This window comes from Triturus cristatus, chromosome 6, assembly GCF_964204655.1.
Source record: "Triturus cristatus chromosome 6, aTriCri1.1, whole genome shotgun sequence".
Classification (NCBI taxonomy): domain Eukaryota; kingdom Metazoa; phylum Chordata; class Amphibia; order Caudata; family Salamandridae; genus Triturus; species Triturus cristatus.
The window spans coordinates 1,595,612,758-1,595,632,185 of NC_140589.1; the positions used below are offsets into that span (position 1 = coordinate 1,595,612,758).

The 19,428-nt window shown below is 45.7% G+C and overlaps 1 protein-coding gene across 1 annotated transcript in view; it reads right to left on the reverse strand.

The window, feature by feature from the left end:
* Positions 1-19,127, reverse strand: part of STON1 (stonin 1) — a 189,244-nt gene extending 170,117 nt beyond the window's left edge. The window contains exon 1 of the mRNA XM_085612731.1: positions 18,770-19,127. The gene's annotated coding sequence lies outside the window, so the exon portion shown is untranslated. The remainder of the gene's footprint in view (positions 1-18,769) is intronic.
* Positions 19,128-19,428: the final 301 nt, after the last annotated feature.

Below are 19,428 nucleotides of genomic sequence, written 5' to 3' on the forward strand. Positions count from 1 at the left end.
TAAAATCAGGAAGATTAGATGAGAGATAAAACAGTATGGTCTGGTGTAGTAAAATTCCAGGTCTTTAGGAGCTTCTTAAAAGTGGGTTCCATGTGTGTATGTCTAAGCTGGGTGGGCAGGGAACTCCATGCTTTAGTTCCTAACACTGCCATTATGAGATCATAAGCAGACAATGGTGGCTCCTTATTGGGAATCTTGACATATAGCTTTTGCAAATATATTGGGCCAATTCACAAAGGGCCTCTGTACTAGTGGCAGTGGTCCGCATTTGTGGCGGGATTTCCGTACTGCAATGACCCATTGAGGAGGTCCTGTCGTGAGTGTGGAGCCCCCGCCACGACTGCCGGGTCTCTTCCACAAGTGCGAAGGCCCTTTGTGAATTGGCTTCATCATGTGTGGACTCCATAGGAAATGCAGCATAAATATGTGCAATTCTCTTAATGAAGAAATTGGCCAGCTTATTACGCCTTGCTACAGAAATAGGAAGAATGAGAGCCTTTTACAACAACAAAAAGCATCTTTGGTAAAGAAAGTCAAACAGGATTTCCCAATGGCTTTGTGGTAGCTTTTAATAGCAGCTTTATGTTTGGCTTGGCACCAAGAGCATTAGTTTTACACCTTTTCTTTGGCTTTTACACCTTTTCTTTGGCTCTACCAACTGCTGATTGAACCATGGAGCAGGGGGATTAATCTTATCCTTGGGAGCTAAGGTCCCTGGAATTAGCTTGTCCAGAGCTTTCTTGATCCAGGGATTGACTTGTCTTTCTAGTCCCTCCACCTGCAAATTCTGGCAAATATTTTTAAGACTGTGCCATATTAGAAAATGGAATCAAACAACAAGAGAGAGAGGGTCAAAAACACACTCTTCGTCCCCCTAGGGTAATTATAATAAACAACAAAAGAGTATGAGGGAAAAAAACTACAATGAGAAGGGAAAGAAAGCCAATACTACAAAATCAATCAGATTTGTAAAAAGAGCCCTCACTCACCAACCTGGTTGGTGACATGCTTCATCATTGGACTCCCACCAGGGGGGTCTAATACCTCCCCGGTGTGCTACAATGCCTGTTTACAGCGGAGCTGGCGATTGAATGTGATGTGTGTTAGTGCAAAATGGTGTGCAAAGTGAATATAAAAAATGTCTAGGTTTCAACCAAAATCCTGTATTATGGTAAACCCGGCATTGAATTAAAAAGGGTTGTAATAACTAAGTACCAAATTTGGTTAGTTAACCCTAGTAGTGAAAAGAATAAAATTTGGTCAACATGTTTCTGCCTTATTGGGTGGGTACATGTCCTTCCCTAAACAGTTTTCAGCCCTGCCTAAAGCCCCCAGTACTCCTTCCTAAACCCTACCAATTTAGTAATAAGTGTTCCCCATTTTCCATCCATTCCGCCATGTCTCTCTCATATTTACTACAAAAATGTATACATACACTGCAGGACATCTCTGCAGACAAGGCGGAGATCTCTGCACATAAAAAAAAGGAGATGCAGAAGCAAATATCTTCATATGTAGGTTTGTGAATAACATTTTGTAGTATATGATTAGTACCACTGAAGTACTAATAAATGAGCTACATAATGAAATTTGTGACAAAATTCATTAATTTTCTTTAGTTCCTGAAATCAGTGTCTCCCTTTTTGTGCTCTTTCTTCTTCCTCTATATGTTTCTGGAAGTAATGGCTGCCTCTCTACACACTTAATTTTATATGCACTTTACACATTGTTTACCTTCCGGCTACTGTGCCTACCGTCTATAATTCCTTGTAAAGCCATTTGTCAACCTCCAGCATCAACTCAGATATTACACCTGGCTCTTAAATGGTGCTTTCTTTAGTCTTATGCTCTGTATTGGTCAATGTTGTTGGTGCTTTGACGATAAGTATAGTTTTCACTGGAAATACCCTCTTATAGCTTAGCAGCCTATAAGGCACTCCTGAATCCCTCTGTATGTAACAGTCTTAGGTGCTAGTCAGACCTTCTGCTAAGCATATCTGTTGCATATATTTTACTTACTGATAATCTTTGTTGCTGAAAGTTCATTAGTTGCCAGCATTTATTTATTGTTTTGGTTTCTTATAGATGAAATGTCTTCCCACACTTAGAAGACAGAGATCTTGGAAGGGAGAGATGTGAAAGAAGAGGGATTTTTGTACTATGTTGGCCTAACAGAGACATACTAAAAAGTTGTGTCCCCCCCCCCCCGGATTCCCATCATGGTCTAGCTCAAGAACAAAGAATAAGACACACACATACACATACATAGGTGACATAGGCACACACACACCTCATCAGATTACCCCTATGATGAGACCCTACAGTGAAACTGAAAATATACCCCTCGTACAAGGACCGTACCCACTGCCCACTGTTCCACACATCTTGATCAAGCACCTCCATCCTGAGATTACTGCCCTCTACACAGTGCATCCTGCAACAACAGACAAGACTCCCCCCTTTCTGAGACTCTCACCCTGAGACCACACACCTCACGCAGAAACCACATCAATACACTTTGAGACCAAGCTTACAAAACTGTGACTACATACCCAACCCAGACTACACAAGTGCATAAAATCAGACTTCCCATGCCCTGAAAACAGACTTGCCAGGGTGAGGCCTAATAAGTGCCCCAGCCAACGCAGGTGGACAATAAATTAAGAAATCCTTCAGCAAATGTTTAGGAGAAATAGTGATATGGAAAAGTGAGAGTTCAGCAGAACAGACCTGAGAAGAGGGTGCAAGAATAACCTGGAGGGAGGAATGAATGCTAATTGTCAAGACATTGCCTAAGTGCGGATGTTTTTCAGCTATATCCCCATGTACTTCTACTACCTTTTCTGTGTTCCTCCCTCAGTCTTTCCCATCCACTCGCCCTCTGTTGTCTCTGTGCTTGCCCCCAGCGTCCTGCGCACCCTCCATTCTCCATGTGCTTGCTTCTGTGACTGTCCCCTCCCGACCATGCTCTGTTGTCCGTCTGCTTGTCCCCTGTTCTTCCCATCCACTCTCCATTGTCCATGTGCTTACACAATCCCCTCCTACTCACAGTCCATTGTCGTCTGCTTGCCCTATCCCCTCCCACCCCACCCATTGTGGTCCATCTGCTTGCCCCGTTCCTCCCCTCACTCTTCTTTGCCCACTATGTTGCCCCAGTCCTTACCGCCAACCCTTCGCTGTCCAAATTTGCTCCCAGCTCCTCCCCCAATCCTTTGTTGTCCATCTGCTTGCCTCAACCCCACCCGTCAACTCTCATTGTATATCAGCTTGCCCCCAGCCCCTCACACCCACCATTGTTGTCCGCCTGTTTGCCCGTAGCCCATTCCGTCCACCCTCCGTTGTCTATGTACTTCCCATCTTGTCTTGCCCGTCCTCTTCTCCCAACCCATGTCCTTCTCTCCCATCCTTCCTTCTTCTGTTCCCTTGGAGGAGGACATGGCTACATCAAAAAGCCCTGTGGCAGGCAATGCACCTTCCTTAAAAAAATAAAATAAAATAAAAGCATTTTCTCTTGCCACGTTATAGCGCTTTTTCAAAATTAGTTTAGCCATGCTACACCGTAGCTGTTCTGCTGTACAATATGGCTACAAAACATTGCCAAAGCCAATAGCAATTGTAGGCTAGACCTATTACTTTGCCAAAGCTTGTTTTAAAGGTCCCTATGGCCTGAGACGAAACCAGAATGAGGTGAAATGAAAAAAGATAGTGACAATGACAGCTTGGCTTTTGTACAGTGACAATATCCAAGTAACGTACAGAGAATATGTAGAGCAACACACATACCGAGAACAGGTACAGCAGCACACACACAGAACAGGTACAGCAACACACATACACAGAACAGATACAGCAACACACACACAGAGAACAGGTACAGCAACACACATACACAGAACAGGTACAGCATAGAGAAAAACAGTACAATAGTCACACACTCACAAATACACACACCCAAAGGCTTGATGTCAAGCTGGAATATTGAGTCCATTCTGGAGACTCTGGCTCCAACTTGCGGAAGGAGGGCTGGGGTTTAAGCATGTGAAACATGAGCACTACAAATGCGATGTAGTATGTATAGAAGGAACAGATAGGCTTAGTGTTTTATTACATTTAAACAGCAAAATGTCTTCCAATTTACAACTGGGTTAAGCCGTCTTCTTGTGGCTTATTCTTGGTACTCACAGGGAAATGGCGGATCTTAGACCAGCTGCTAATGGTGTGTCACAGACTGTGCAGGTGACTCTGCCCCTGCTAGTTCTAAAGTTCTGCTTATCTCCGATTATGTCATACGTCAAAAAGAGAAGTATGGGGTAAGGCAACAGTGAAGTCAAAAAGAGAAGTATGGGGTAAGGCAACAGTGAAGTCAAAAAGATAAGTATGGGGTAAGGCAACTGTGAAGAAGTCTTTAGGTAGCAGACATGGAAGAGGGGCAGCAAAACAGATATTATGGGAAACTATGCCAAACGTGACAAACTGAACTGGCAAGTAAGCAATCCTGGATATAAGTGTCGCATGTAAGGTGTTGGATGTGTGAGTAGTTGGATGTATGAATGGCTGGATGTGTAGACGGATGGTTGAGAATATGGCTTGGTGTATGGATGAATAGGTTGATCAATACATGGAGTGATGGACAGGTGCATGGATAAGTAGGTGGATGAATGCTTTGGTAGGTGGAAAGATGATATAGTATGTGCTTTGTGAGGTGGACGGATGAATGGCTAGGTGTTTGGCTGAGTGACTAACCAAATGGGTGAAGGATGGGTAAGTCGATGGAAGATTGAGTAGCAGGGTGCCCAGGTACATAGACGAGTTTGTAGGCTGTATGAATATGTGGTTAGATGGCCTGATGGGCGAGTAGTTGGATGGAATAGTGAGCAAGTAGATCGACGTATTGCAGGTTATGAATGAGTGAGCGGGAAGATGGTAGATAGCTAGGTGAGTGGTGGATAGGTTGGTGGATAAATATATGTGCAGGTAGCTGGTAAGTGATTAGGTGGATAAAATGAGTGCATGGTAAGATGAATGTTGTTAGGGGAGCTGGATAGGAAGAGGTGATAGGCTGTGAATAGGTAGGTGTTTGATTGTAGGCATAGGGAGATGATAGTGTGATTTGGTGGATGCCAAAGGACTGTGTGGGTGGGTGGATGGAGGATCAACTTAACGAGTATGTAGATGGTGGATGAGCAGGTCAACTGTGGGAAAGTAGGTGATTGGTGTGCAAGTAGGTGATTGTTGAATGATTAGGTGAGTGAGTACGTATGTGGATTAGTTGGTAGATGGCAGGTGACTAGACAGATAAGTACATTGATGGTGGATTATAAGATACATCATGAATGAGTCGGTGTTTGGATTGATGAATGAATAGGTGGACAGATTATGTGAGTGGGTGTATGAAAGAATTGATGAGCAGATAAATAGATCGTTGGATAAATGGTAAGTAGGCGAATACATGCTGAGGGAGCCAGTGGGTGAGTGAGTGGCTCGGTTATATGGATGAGAGTGAGTGAGTGGATAAATAGAGGTCCGAATGGTGGATGATAGAAAGAATGGGTAATTGATAAGCGGTTGGATGGACAAAGAGTGAGTAATTGAATCAATGGTGAGAAGGTGGATACATGCTGAGCGGGTCAGTGAGAGGATACGCGGGTGGATGGATCATAACAGTAGGCAAAGCAGATGTAAACTGAGCGCTGTCAGGTGATACTTTCCGGCTGTGAACAAAAATACAAGAAAGACAAACACACTGACGCTGCCTCGTGAGAGACCAAGAGCAGCATTTAGAGAAGCTGCCTGTAGGATAAACAATACACAATAGAGTGTTTGATATTTCCACAGGATATGCTCTTGGCTGTGAAGCTATGTTTCAATTAGGAAACTGTACAAGGATGACTGTATTGAATTTCCGACAAATGCTACTGAAACAATAAAGAGCTGAATCAGACGGAAGTGATGCCCCTGAAAATAGCAGTCACGCTCTGGAGAGTTGCCTTATGCAGCCGGCCTGGGAGTGAAGGGTCAGGCCTTGTGAGTGAAGTCACTGGCTGCTGTCTCCATTCATAACATGCTTTGCTGCCATGGTGCATCACAGGAAATGGCCAGCCCTCCCAGGGTGTAGATATCAATAGTGCAGCAGGTGCAGTGGCACTGGGGTCTAGGCGTATGAAGGGCCCCTGCACCACAATTACGGTCGTAGATCACTATCTGAGGACTAGCTTCTGTGTGTGAATCAAGTCCCATGCCACTCTTGATACGCAACCGCCCTAGTCCTATCTGCATATGGGCAGCACCTCAGTTTGGATCCAGTCGTATGCAAATCAGTCTTGTACCAGCCTTAACTGCCAGGCCATTTCCTCCTAGAACAGTAACACAAGCAAACCATGACCGGTTTCACCATCTATATGACTCTTTATTCAGGTGTAACTTGGTTCCAGTGGCACAGTGAGCAAAGGACCCATGATTTCATCGCCAAAAAAAGCTTATCACCATGCTACAACAATGGACCCTTCGAGGTCAAACTGATGTATGGGACAGCTTTCCAGCAACTCAACTATTACATTGAGACCTACAGTCCTCGGCCCAATGTCTAAGTTGGTTTCTTCCCACGCTGTGAGACAGAGTCTTCAACCATTCATTTCTACATGCGGTGCGCTCAAGACCCAAGTTGATGGAAAATTCAAGTTTCACAAAATCCATCACCCATCACTCCTTCTCCATCTTCATGATATTGTCTTCAAAATAAAGCTCTGAACTGGATTACCTTTTGTCTTTGAAATTGTCGCCACATCATCTCCACTTCTTTTTCACTTCTTCACCCTGTACACTCATATCTGGGATTCTGCACGGTTCCACCACAGCACCTATCATGCTGGAGCCACAGCCTGAATTGATTCTGTAGTGCTTGGACCCTGCTTGATCACGATCAGTGAGTTGATGACTGAAAACTACCTAAAAGTCAATGCCAGCGAAACTGATATCCTGACATGCAGAATTTTGCCACATGTGGTATCCCCATCTGGTGGCTCCAGAGCGTGGTGCATCATCTATGTCTTGAATGTTAGTGAAGATTCTTAGTGTCACCTTACAAGTCACAGTGACACTGGTGCTCTCATGATTGGTAAACGGCAACAGACTTTATCTCAATCATGCACGATACCTTCTGTGTAGATTTCAATAGGTCAAGAATGTAAAGGCTTCACTTCATCTACCACCTTGAGACCATTCATCTTCAGCATACATGCTCTTCCCTTGCTTACTGTAGCCAGGAGAATTTCCTCCAAGGCCTTCAGCATCACACACCCTTCCTTTCATGGTACAACAGCTACATTCCTCCGAGAAAAACTAACCATTTACCACCCCAAATCCACCTTCATTTGAAAATCAAACTTTATATATATATATATATATATATATATATATATATATATATATATATAATATATATATATAATATATATATATATATATATACTGGGAAACAACCTGAACAATGTGAGCAGAGTCGTGTGTGCTGTTCCAACGCAAGCACAACAACGCTTGGCTTAACCAGGCATATGCCTTAACCACGCATATGCGTAGTTAAGGCACTGCGTGGTCTAGACGCTGAGATGGGCAGGCCCAGGAACAGGAAGGCTCGGGAGAGCACACGGTGAGGTAAGTGATGCTGGGGCTGGGTTTTGGGGGGTGTGGGGTAGTTTTTAAGGATTGGAGTCGTTTTTAGGCCTGCTTTTAGGGCTCAAGGGGAGTGGGGTAGTTTGAGGGTGGATGTAGTTGTTAAGGCTCAGCGGGGGGCGGGGTAGTTTTAAAGGCTCAGGTGGGGTTGGGCAGCTTTTTTTTTTTTTTTTTTTTTAACTTTTATTGAAGGTTCTGACAATCTACACAACAGTAACTACACAATTACAGCACAGTGATGGGTCAGGCAGTACACGGCATCTAACGTCACATATTAGAAACAGCCAGCGTAATTGAACAATATCCCTCACAACAATTTGGTATATGATTTTTAGTGCTTTGATGTAAGTAAGTCCTGATGCTCGCACAAATATCTTGTCAAAGGTTCCCAAATGTCCGAGGGTTTAGAATTGGTCGGCAGTTCTTCTGCATAGAGGGGTTGGGCAGCTTTAACCCCTTCAGCGCGGCGCGGATTTCCGCGCCACGCTGAAGGTTCCTTGCGCGGGCGGGGCCATGACGGAACGGTTCCGTCATGCGCACAGCGCAACCGACGTGCATGACGGAACCGTTCCGTCATGCGCGTCGAAGGGTTTAAGGGAGTTGGAGTAGTTTTTAGGGCTCAAGGGGGAATCAGAGAAGTTTTTAGGGTTCAGGGGAGGGTCGGTTCGTTTTTAAGCCTCAGGGTGGGTTTAGGGTACTTTTTAGGGCTCAGGGGGTCGGGGTAGTTGTCAGGGCTAAGGGCAGGTGGCATAGGGTGGTATCTTTACCACACATCCCTTTACCAGTCATGTCTTTACAATGAAATTGTGTGGTGAAAACATGCGTGGTAAAGGCAGGCATTGTAAAGGGAATGCGTTGTTCAGATGCATTCGTGGTTTAGGCAGCATAGTAGAGGCATGTGTGCTTTAGCTATGTGTGCCTCTGTCACACAACCATATAAATTGCAAATTTCAACAAGTCTCAACTTTAAGGATTCATGTCCTCTGAGCAGTCTGCTACAGTTGCAACACCTTTCTGGCGCCCCTAGTAATATATTTACAATAATCTTCTTTCAGCAGGACCATCAAGATCTGGGGATTTCTCATGTGAAGAAACTACCAAAATCCCTGTGATACTCCTAAACTTTGGGGCACTAACAACTGTATAATCAACTCTGGTATGAAGAGGGACAAATTTCCTAGAAAAATATACGAGTTTCTGCCTCATGCCTTCATCTCCATTATCAGAGCACATCACTGGACCTCATACACGGCACCAATGCGTAGTTAGCTTTCATCTCCTCGTTCTCATTTTCAAGCTATACCAGACTTCCACACAAACGTCTTTGTTCTACCTCGCTTTGGCTGAGGCGCTCCTCTTAATACATCTTTCAAGTTAGGTACTATGTGTTTTTTTTTTTATTATTAGTTTTCATAATACAATCAAAAGTGAGACTCAGAAAAACTTGAGCATATGGTACAGTCATGAAGCAGACAAATCCAAGTATAAAGCTGACAGCACATAATTTGTACGTTCCCGTTAAAATCGGCTAACCACACATACATATAGTCAGTTACCAGCTTAGGCTAACACAACTCTCCCTCCAACACCACACCAACAGTTACATCTCATCACCCCGGTAAGCTGTGGTGCAAGTTATGGCAAAGGCATCTAGGACTCTAGCTTGGGTAAGTAGCACTGTCCTCTGTTACTAAGTTCAGTCCTGTGTCATGGCCTCATCAGTGGATGATGCCCATGAGTACGTTTTGTACAACTCCCAGAAATTTTTGGGTCTGTTACGCGGAGGAAGTAAATCACTGTAAAGTTTGGTTTGTGTGCAGCAATATGTCATATCACGGGACCATTGCGTGATCGTCGGTTCTGGGCCACGGAACCAGTTAAGGGAAACTCTACGCCTGACCATCAGGAGACCCATGTCCACCAAACGTCTGACCCCTTTCGCAATAGGTTTAGAGTATCCCAGGAGGGCCAACCCCGGATCCGGTTCCAATGGAAGCTTGGTGATTTGCCCTAGCTCTTTAAAGACCTCCCCCCAAAAGGCAGAGATTCCCGGACATGTCCAGGCCAAGTGAAGAAAGCCCGCCGGCTGCGCTTTACAACGTTCGCATCTTGGGTCGTCCCGGAGGCCATACCGATGTAGCCTCTTAGGGGTGTAATATACCCTGTTAAGGTATTTGAAATGGACCAGCCTATGTCACCCATTAAGTGTAACACGTTTGGTGCTGGTGCAGCAGTAGGCCCACATTTCATCCGTTATATCCATGTTAAGATCGCACTGCCAAGCCAGACACGCTTTGGTGTAGTGATTAGCTCTATATGCCTTTGACGTGTTGTAAATCGTGGACACTATGCGTTTTGGGGATTTAGCACGGATAATTTGCATTAAGGGGAACCTTTCCACTGGTTCCAAGTAATCGTCAACTAGAAGCGTCCTCATCGCCCTGCGCACGCTATGAAATTGAAACCTGGTCACTAGAGTGGGTTCCGTCTCAGTGGGGGGGAAGATCTTCCCAAGCTTTTGCTGTTCCATCCAGAAATAAATCGCCCACCGCCTTAAAGCCCAGGTAGTTGAGTGCCAATATAACCCCTTTATCTTTACAGGGCGTGAGCCATAAACACCAATCTAATGGGGTCAGCGGCGAATATAATATTACGCACGCTTGTCATTATAGAAGGTGATGCCAAGCATGCGCCGTGGAGTTAATCGAGTCAAAAATTCCCGTCCGTCTGTCCACATCCTTAAACAGTAATGCAGGTAGCGGAAGTGGTGAAGCCACTTCTCTCTCTATACAGAGGTGGGGAATGTCCGGAGAGCCATGCATCCAATAATATGCATGCGCACTCTGTGCAGCCCAGTAGTATAACTCAAAGTCCAGTGCACCCAGTCCTCCCAGATGGTACAGTAAAACTAATATCTGCCACTTAACCCGCGGCTGATTGCCAGCCCAAGCTAACTTTATCATTAACGTTGTGAGGCGACTAAAGAAAACCCTTGGTAGGACCATTGGGATATTAGTAAACAGAAACAACAAGCGCGGCAGCATCACCATTTTCATTATGGATATCCTTCCCAGTAGGGATAGTGGGAGTTTTATCCACCGTTCAACATCATCGTCAAGCTTACTATAAATCACACCGTAGTTCTCTCTGAATAATATGACAGGATCCGTGTGTACTATAACGCCTAAGTACCTCACCGCCTCCGTAGTCCAATGCAGAGGGTACTCCGAAACTATGCGGGCGTGTTAGTTGTAAGCGGGAAGATAATGGATTTGGGCTAGTTTACCTGGAGACCAGACAAAGCGCCAAAACAGTTAGTGTCCGGGTTTCGAACATACAGAAGGGTGTCGTCGGCGTAAGTAGAAAGTATAATGTTATATTGTGGATAGTTGAGACCCCGGAGCTGATGGTACTCCCTGAGCGCGCGCGCACGCAAGTGGCTCTGCTACCAGCGCATATAGCAACGGGGATAAGGGGCATCCTTGTTGTGTGCCTCTCGTGATACAGATGGGCTCGGTAACTATATTTCCTACCTTAATCCTTGCCATGGGTTTATTATAAAGCGTGCCTAGCAATTGTAAAAAGGTAGGGCCGACACCCATCCTAGTCAAAACCTGTGTCATTAAGGGCCATTCAACAGAGTCGAATGCCTTCTCTATATCAAGAAAGACTGCTACTGCTGACGACTCTGGCCTAGTGTGTTGTAATACCCCGAAAACCGTGCGCAGGTTATATGTCAAGTTCCTGCCCGGGACGAATCCGGCTTGCTCCGGTGCGACCAACAGCGGGACCAGGGGGACCAGTCGATTTGCTAAAATTTTGGCGAAGATTTTCGTGTCAACATTTAGTAATGACAGCGGGCAGTAAGAGGCACATTCCTCCGGAGGTTTGCCAGGTTTAAGTAATGCAACTATAACCGCCTCGGACATTGAGGGTGGCATTGTACCCGTGACACACATATCGTCAAACAGGGTGGTCAGTTGCGGCAGTAGTTGGTCGAGAAAAGCCCTATAGAAAGAGACTGTAAGCCCATCAGATCCAGGGGCACTCCCCGCTCACATACCAGACAGAGCCAGTAGGATTTCGTCATGTTCTCTTGGCCCCATGAGGAACTCCCTGTGCATGTTGGTAAGCCACGGTAGTCGTATGTGTGATAAGTAGTCTAGTATCTCATCATCTGAAGTCGATCTAGCTGTGGAATACAAGTCAGTATAATATTGACACATCTGAGACCTCCGTTAAGAGCTCTCTTTCCGCAGATCTAACCTCAGCCACTATTATTTGATCCTGTTTTTTCCTGATCAATTGGGCCAGGACAGACCCTGGTCTTTCGCTCTCGCCATACCTACGAGCTGTGGCGTATTTGCCCATATGCTTAATTTCGTCATCCGCTGTTGTGTGGTATGACTCCAGCAGTTCCGAAAGTTCCATTTTGACAGAGTCCTCTGGATCTATCAATAGTCGCCTCTCTATAATGCCGATTTTCCCTTCAAGGGCGGACAGCCGTTTACGTATGGAGTACAGTACCCCCGAGTGCTTTGATATTGTGACCCCTCTGATGAAGACCTTAAAGGTCTCCCAGACCACTTGATAATCCTCTACAGAGCCCACATTAGTATCAAAAAACATATCAATCGCTTCCGCCAGTTCCTCCCTGAACACTGCGTCCAACAGGGAATATGGCGGTATGCCTGTGAGGGGTTTCTATGACCAAGAGAATAGGCGAGTGATCCGATAGCGTGCGGGGCAGCACCTGACATGAACGGACACTATCACCCAGAGAGTTGACTGTGAACCAATAATCAATGCGAGTATACACACCATGGTGTGCTGAGAAATGTGTAAATCCCCCCTGGCTAGGATATTTTGTGCACCATACATCCCTTAGACCGAACCTGACCATCAAAGACTCCAACATCTTGGCCGATGCTGTCAAACTTCTATGCGGACCACCCAATCTGTCAAGCTCAGGGTTGAGAACCAAATTAAAATTGCCTCCCCACAACTGTTCGCCCTCACTAAGAGCACCCAGTCTGTCCGACAGCGCACTAAAAAAGGTTGGGTCATCAAAGTTAGGCCCATAAACGTTAACTAAAAGTAAGTCCATGCCTTTCCTGCGGAACCTTGAAATTGCATATCTGCCGGCAGGATCTGTGAACACAGGGGAAAGCGCAAGCGAGGATTTCGGATTGACCCAAGTAAGGACTCCACGTGCATGTGTGGTGAATCCCGCGTCATGTATATTGCCAAGTAACCCTCTGCAACGTAACATAGGTGAGTTGGGTGGGAGATGGGTCTCCTGTAGTAGAGCGATGTCTATCGCGTGTCGCGCCAGAAACTAAAGGACTTTGCGAACCTTTCTGTGGTCGTTTAGGCCCCTAATATTCCATGTTAATGTTCTAGGAGTCTCCGTCCCGGTGGCCCTGTTGCCTACAGGAGAGTGCGCCATGTCGTCAGTGTGTGCTGCCATATCGCAATGTGGAGTGTCACATTCCAAGAACATATCACATGTGAACAACCATGATTGAATATCCCATAGTCTCTGAGTCTCAAAAACGTCCCTTCCCCCACCCACATCAGGTCCCCCCCAACTGCGGCCTGATGGAAAACACCCCCAACACTCCCCAAACAACCCATCCCACCAAACATTTCAGGTACTTTGTGTTGTGGTTGTGTCAAGTCTGCTGCAACTCGACTGGAACTCATTTATGGCCTCATGTAGTTCACTCCCCTTTTTACATCAAGGTCACACTAACCACCAATCTCTCCAACTATACGTGCATGGCCTTGCAAGTAATTCCCTGTGCAAGCTAACAACGCCACAGAGCCAGAACAGCGACAGCAGTCTGCTATATAAACGGCCATTATAATTCTCTGTTTAGACTGCAATCTTTCCTTCTCAAAAATATATGAAATTATTGAGCAAATCTATATTTTCGGTTCACTCTGTAGTTTGCATTTTTCAATGAATGGGTATTTTTAAAAAAACAGATTTGGAATCTAATCACGGTGTTAGTATTTCTACTTTGTGCGGCAGCTAAAATTAAGGAAAGTGGTCAGAACTTTGTTTATGAATGCACTACTTTTGCAAAAGGAAGACTCTGTGAAAGCGCATGCCCAGGAGTTCTACTGGAAGTGTCAAGATGATGTGGCATGAGCCTGTTAGAAATGCAAATTGACAAGTCATTCACACCAGGAACAAGGCCTTCATGTACAAGAACCTGTAGATTCTGGTGCCTCAGTGCACCCACCAGGAACCAATCAATATTCTGCTAACTGATGTTCATGCACCAAAAAGACGGGATTGGTTTGTAAAAGTACAAGAACAACCCTGTTCTCTCAGCTTATCCTTGAAAGGTGTCTCAAACCAGTTGATCTTGAGGAAACTTCTGAAAAACTAACTACTGGAATAAGCCTTTAAAATACAACCTTGAGTCGCCAGAGAAGAGTAACACTACATGATGCTAGACTCTGCCTAGTTTTTATTGACCTTTTCTATACAGATGAGAGGGAGATTTTGGTTAAAATGTGGGGATTTAATTAGCGTACACTTAAGTGACAAACGTTTTAGGTGGGAGGAAGCTCAAACTAACACATTTTCTGCTTAAACCTTAAGTGGACAACCGATAAAACAAATGAAATAGATACAAAAAGCTGTTTCTGGACCTTAAGGAATATCCATCTGGCCCTATTACCTTACTGGTCTTTAGTTTTCTTCCTTTCAGCTGGACGCATTCTTCTGTAAGTGCTAGCTTCTAAGCCTATGTCTGGTAAGGTACCTCTTTCAACACGCATTTGCTAACCCGATGTGTGTCTGTGGAAAGTTAGTTTGAAGTGGGTGCAAGGTGACATGTCTGGCCCTCTACAAGCCAAGTACATTTAACTGCTGTATTTGTCCAGAATTTCCGTCAGCTCCTGGTTCTCCATCACACGCTATCCCATTTTCATTTGAGTCTCAACATGCCACCTGTTCTGTTGCTTTTACAAACACCCAAAGTAAAATATGCTACAGGCCTGACTTAGAGTTGGGTGGGAAATTAGAGGATCCCCAGTGTTTTTTTCTTAAACATATTTGGACTATGGCGTAGGTAACACCACTGGTAGCGAATCTCACGAGTAGTGTAGCAAGAAAGCCAGGGCCCTGGTGCAAGCTATGAAAAAGGCCCCTTGGACAGTTGTTGGGATTTTAAAATACAGCATTATCAAGGTTTAATGGGCCTCAGTGCCACTGCACCTGCTACACCAATAGTAGCTATGCCCCTGAATCCTACAATGGAGTCTTTATTTCCACAAATCGAATGATTCAGGCCTTTTACGTCCTTGTTTAAATATGTGTTTTTACATCAGCCATTTCCTTCTTCTGTTTGTTTCTGTAGTTTATCTTTGGGTTACTCCAAGCCTACCACTTGACTTACTAGTGGTAGATGATGTATATGTTAGCCAGAGCTTCACATGGTGGCACTCATTTCAGGGAACTGGGGACAGAAAGACAGAAAAGGGAAAAAGAGTATGGAAAAACAGGGAGAATGGAAAGATACCCCCCCTGCAAGAATACGATAAAGAGACAGTAAGTGCAGGGTGGTGAAAGAAAGGGACACGGCGAGATGGAATCAAGACAAGGCCGCCTTGGCCCTCAGCATCCCCACATGAGGCCGCAGACCCCTAAAAATCCCCTTTAGCTAAATCACTTATCTTATATTTCTTAACTACACTTATCTTTTATTGTTTTAACAAATTACGGTCCAGTAGCGTCCTAGGCCAACCTTGCATGTGAATCTACTGGTGTCGACCTTTGTAATTCTTTCACATTAAGTACTATAGTTTGTGCATTGACATTCTGAATCATTACCTTGAACGTGTGCCCAGGACTTGGTCTCAACCTTGCATGTGCATCGCACGGTTATGGTTGTTATGAAAACGAGTACATTTAGGACGTCAAAGATTCCTGGTAAACAAACTGAAAGACACTTATTTGAATTTTAGTTCTTTCTTGGAACTTGTTTACAGTGTATTTTGATTTACCGATAAACCCATTTCAGAACACAAAGTAAAAGAACGTGTGAAATGTGCACATTGGGAACGAAAAGGATAACATTGTAAATAAAAGTTGCAAGTGTTTTGACAGACTGAGAGTTTGAAGTGAAAGTTATCCCTATTGGAAAAATAACATTTTTTTTTCGTTCTTCAGACGTTCAGAGAAACTTTGCAAGAGTGGAGCTTGGCACAAGGGGAGCCTGGTGATTACTTTCAGTGTCTGGAAAAATGCTTAGCCCTGTGGGAACGCGCTGTCCAGTTCCAGCTGCGACTGTGAATCAAAGAATACCTCGCGGCTTCTCAAAATGGCAGACGCAATAAACAGTGTTATTATCAGACGGCCTGGTAGAGCAGGCTCTGCCCTCCCGCCAGAGGGAAGGTCACCCCGGTGCTGCGGGAAGGCAGGCGCTCTGTGAACCTCTCCCTCACCCGGCCCTCTTTTCTGCCGATGGAATCTCCCGGCATCCCTCCCTCTTCCGCGAACTCTTGGAAAACTCATCCAGCTGACAAGACGCAGGGCCTCTAGCCGCACTAATCCCACGTCACCGCGCACAGAACATAGCCACGGTTCAGTACGCAGCTCACGTGAACCATATGCAGTGTCGCATACTTAAGTTTACCAATGGCTCGCTGTCAGCAAGGCTGAAGTACTGGTCTTTTCTTTCACTAATTATGGATTCCCGCAGTGTTAATTCGATTACAGCAATTTAAGTGAATCAAGACTACTACTCCCAGAATGCTTTATGCTTACAAGGAAAATCAGGGAATGGGGAGAGCCCCTCCTAGGTGACATTTGGCTATCTGGTAAACCCATGTATACTGTATTGAACAGTGGCAAGTGTTGTCTTTCATAGACAAGCACCTCTCACCCCGATTTTCCAACTCTTTCTCACAATCTTATTATACGACTCGTGTTTTTCTATTCAGGAGGCAACACCCGCTCAATCGTGCTCGCTTTGATAACCCCCTCTGGACCTTGGCGTTCACTTGTAGATAATGTTGAAACAGAAATATTAAGACAGGGGCAAAGAGAGCAAATGCCCAGGCCTCCAAGTTTCCAAGCCCCCCAAGTGAACTTTCCCTCTCGCCCACTTCTGTGTATCCTTGTATATTAACTTTCACATATTTCAATATTGTTAGGCAACACAGGGTTTGAATTAGCATGAAATGGGTTATGACAATCTAAGTTGTTATAAATACGTGGCCCCAAAATATGTATTGCCCGGAGCAGTATCAGAACGCAAAATGACGCCCCCCCATGCATAATGTGTTGGGGGGCAGGGCTGGCTTTAGGGCAGTGCGACCGGTGCGGCCGCACTGGGCGCTGACCTGTGGAGGGGGGCGCCGACCTCAGGAGGGGTGCTGTATTTAGCAATATTTAATTTAGCAATATTTTATGATTAGAGGCTGAGGGGCCTTTTTGCCCGGTTGTAGTGAGAGAATCCGAGGAGACGGTCATGGGGCTTAGGGGGGGCGCCAAAAGTGATTGTCGCACCGGGCACCACCAGCGCTAAAGCCGGCCCTGGTGGGGTGCTCCCACATCTCCCCGCTTTGATTGGCCTTGGTCGGAATGGGTCCCTTGTGAAGGGTTGGGCCCCCCTGCTCCACAGGACCTGCAGGTTGTTTTAAAAACGTGAAAATGCAGTTGCTGAGACCGTCAGCCATATAGAAACATGTGGTACAGGGTCAAGACTGATTTGCATATGGCCAGGCCTATACTGGGGTGGCATGGTGAGCAAAAGAATTATGGATTTAACCCAGATCTCTTGACTGGGGGTGACTGTTTTGATTTGTTCTGCATTCCCTCCATCAATTGTGTGTCTTTTGCTTTCACTGCCTAAGTGCGCCATGTATGCCCAGACATGGGTCCTGGGCTCACGGTGCCACTGAAATCAAGCTATCCTGGCTGAAGAGGGGTGAAACCCCAAAACCGGTCCTAGGATACTTGTTTCTGGTCCAGGGAGGACCTGGCTTGGCAGTTCGGGTTGGACTGTTCCCATGAGGTACAGGGTCAAGACTGATTTGCATATGGCCAGGTCTAAACTGGGGTGGCATGGTGAGCAAAAGAATGATGGATTTAACCCAGATCTTTTGACTGGGGGTGAATGTTTTGATTTGTTCTGCATTCCCTCCATCAATTGTGTGTCTTTTGCTTTCTCTGCCATATAGAAACATGTTGGCAGAGCTGCCAAAGACCCTTTGCATGGCAGTCTTTTTTTCCTTTTTTTTAATCAAACTGTGTGTTGCATCCCAGGGCATGCAGTGTTTCTTTTAACATTGTATGCATAGGATAAACATCCCGGCAGCAAATTCTCTGTTAACTAAAAAGTCAGGACAGGACTATCCATTAGATATAATGGAGGCGCTTGGCAGGTCTGACACCCTTCAGGTGTGTTAGTGAGAAAGCAGTAGCGTAGCCAGTGTGTCACGGGCCCTAGTACAAGGCTAGGCCCACTCACTGCTGTTTGAATTATAAAGTGCGGCAATAATCAGTGGGCCCGGTGCCACTGCACCTCCTGCACCAACGGCAGCTTAACCCCCGTGAGAAACCAAAAGTTTCTAAGGTTGTCAATAGACAAAGGCGTGACAAGTCGTTCCTCGACCATTGTGAGAGGGTGTTATATACTTTAAGGGGCCGCGGTGTGTGTGTAAATAAGCCTACATATTTTCGCATTTCACCAGAAGTTTTTAAGATCTCTGCGGCGGGAGGCTGGCATTGCTGAGCTATGATGTCATGGGGGTGTATTATTTTCGGGCTCTCAGTTTCCACAGAAATGTGCCCAGGCCGTCTCCTTTTCAGGAGGAGTTTTTCTCCCCTGGCTGACTGCATTCATGGCAGCTTTACTCCGCGTGAGCCAATCCCCCCCACTCCTTCCCTTCATCAGCCCTCCGCCCCCACTTCTGCAGACTCAACACTGCAGAGGCAACGAAACAAACAGGTATCGGTTCATGTACCTTCGGCTGGTTTGCCTCCCAATGTTACCCTCAAAGTTCGTACGTGAAGCCTTAAACTTTCACTGCCTGGGCATGTTACGACAACATATAACGGCAAAAAAGTGTCACTTACTTGTTTATACTTTGACGTCTGCAGCGTCAAGCGTGAGAGCGGAGCGTGGAGTTGTGCAGCTCGACTCTCAGCGCCTCGCAGTGTCCCCCAGATGCAGGCACCGCTGTACGCCCCTCGGAGCGTCGGTTGCCCCGGGCTCCAGCCGGCCACTCTCCCCGGCCAGAGCGTGAGGCCCACCGCAGACAGTCATCTGCAGGAGAGACGAGGCCAGAGCATGTCTGTCAGGAGCAAGTCTGAGGGAAACAACGGAAAACGCAGCTTGTGTGATGGGCTGAGTCCCGTCAGGGGGAGGGCGGCAGCCGACTGACAGAGAGCGCTGGAAGAGGCCGGGCGAGACGCCTGTTTGTGGTGAGCGCACACAGTGCAGGAAGTTGGAGCTTTCCAAGGGGGTTTTTAATGCTCAAATACTTTGGGGACTGAAAGCAGACCCATCATGAGAGATGAAAAGCTTGTACTTGCCTGGTCGCTAATCAAATTCCACGAATGCCTTTAGCAGTGTCAAAATGTAATGGCCAGGCAGAGTTATATAAACAAAGAATACGCCGTATTTAGTTGCAGAGTTCTGTTCAGGACTATAGAATAGCAGGAAAACTGTGATTCACTGTGGACTCATTTGAATAAATATTCATAAGTTAACAGAATTATAAATCATCCAAGAT